The following is a 2,404-nucleotide window of genomic DNA, read 5'->3' on the forward strand; positions in this document are numbered from 1 at the left end:
TTATGGTCACATCAGTGATCAGGGTGTAAGCCTACTCCATACGCCCCTTCCATTTGTATGGTCACCTCAGTGATCAGGTTGTAAGCCTACTCCATAAGCCCCTCCCATTTGTATGGTCACCTCAGTGATCAGGGTGTAAGCCTACTCTATAAGCCCCACCCATTTGTATGGTTACCTCAGAGATCAGGGTGTAAACCTACTCCATATGCCCCTCCCATTTGTATGGTCACCTCAGTGATCAGGGTGTAAGCCTACTCCATTTACTTTCCATTACTACCTCTAATCTCATTTATCCACCATCCCCCACTGCGACCTCCTGACCTTTTGGAGCATTTATTAATATAAATAAAGACAAATTCACACAAAATATATTTAATAAATAAATTCAAACTTTTATTTTAAGTAAAATGTATATATTATTTTTGCTCTGCATTATAAAATAGGGAATACTGGAACAGGATTGTTCCAGAACTCTTACACACTTGTCCTATAAGAGGAACAAGATGGTGGAGTCATCCATCAGCACTCAGGAGAGGAAAAACCCCCTGTGGGGGAAACCTCTGGGGACCCATGGCTGACGGACTGCCCGTCCCTCTAGGCATTAAGAGACTTTGCAGAGTTTGCCCAAACCACCCACCCACTAACCGTATATAACCCGTCATCCCTTCTGTCACCCCAAATCTGTATTTTAACTTTTTTTCCAGATGATGAAGAACGCACCCAATGGCACCGGGGGGCACGCGCATGTCCACAGTAATGGGGGGGGGGGGAGACAAGGTAGGGGGAGAGACAGACAAGGTAGGGGGGCGAGACAGACAAGGTAAAGGGGCGAGACAGACAAGGTAGGGGGCGAGACAGACAAGGTAGGGGGCGAGAGAGACAAGGTAGGGGGAAAGAGACAAGGTAGCTAGCTACCCATTAGTATTAGGACTCTATGTAAGAATCAGCCAGAACCCCTTTAGGACTGGTCTACTGGTGCTATAAGGGGTTAGGGCTGCAATGATATATATAGGACAGCTCTAACTCTGTTTCCTATGTCCCCACCGGGTCTGATCTCTATACACATACACAGACGGCCGTCATGTATGTGCATTAGTCAGTAACCCATTGCCAACAGGCTGCTGGCAACACAGCAGAGGATGCAGCGGAGGAGGGGACACCGCTGGTCCTCGCTGGAAAGATACTGTGTGTGATGGTAAATACCAGCGGCATATCTTGTGTATCACATGGACACTAAACACAATATGCTGCCAGAATTTAGTATCACTCTTACATGGAGCCCAAACTATGATATAGCTATAACAACAGTATCAGATAATAACAAAGTAATGGCTACAGCACCGTATACATCTCTCCCACCTCTGCACATTAATAAGTAGGGATCCGTACGGGGACTTGATGCAGCATAGTAGGACACATTTGTGCCTTGCGACACGTCCCCTAACCGCTCCATACAGGGATTATTCAGTGCCATCCAGACACCGCCCTTAGGTGTCCCAGGCACAGCCCTAGTGGCTGCTTAGTACGGTACTGCCCCCCTAGGTGGGAGATTTGTTTTTATCCAATACTGTCCTGTCGGTCAGGTGATCAGTCACATATTACAGTAGTCGCGCTCCGAGTCTGCCGCCGCATCGCACTAACCTGCCCTTATCTCTGTCCAGTCACTAACCTTATGTGAGTATCTCCTCCTGCTGGTGAGCTGCGTGTATTATTTTTACTCTGCATTATACAACAGGGAATTCTGGAACAAGATTGTTCCTGAACTCTTACACACTTGTCCTATAAGAGGAACAAGATGGTGGAAGCCACATGACTCATGAAGAGTCATCCATCAGCACTCAGGAGAGGAAAAACCCCCTGTGGGGGAAACCTCTGGGGACCCATGGCTGACGGACTGCCTGTCCCTCTAGGCATTAAGAGACTTTGCAGAGTCTGCCCAAACCACCCACCCACCCACTAACCTTGCATAACCCGTCATCCCTTCTGTCACCCCATATCTGCATTTTTACCTTTTACACGGTGAAGAAAGCACCTTATAGCACCGGGGGGCACGCGCATGTTCAGTGAGAGAGAGAAAATAAAGATAGATACATAGATATGTGGAAGTGGGTAGGAGAGCAAGAAAAGAGAGGGAGAGAGAGAGAGAGAGAGAAAGAGGGGGAGAGAGAACCCTAGCACTGGGTATTAGGACTCCATGTAAGAAACAGCCAGAACCCCTTTAGGACTCGTCTCTGGTGCTATAAGGGGTTAGGGCTGCAATGATATATATAGGACAGCTCTAACTCTGTTTCCTATGTCCCCACCGGGTCTGATCTCTATACACATACACAGACGGCCGTCATGTATGTGCATTAGTCAGTAACCCATTGCCAACAGGCTGCTGGCAACACAGCAGAGGATGCAG

Source organism: Crinia signifera, chromosome 2 (assembly GCF_055691185.1).
Source record: "Crinia signifera chromosome 2, ASM5569118v1, whole genome shotgun sequence".
In the NCBI taxonomy this organism is placed as follows: Eukaryota; Metazoa; Chordata; class Amphibia; order Anura; family Myobatrachidae; genus Crinia; species Crinia signifera.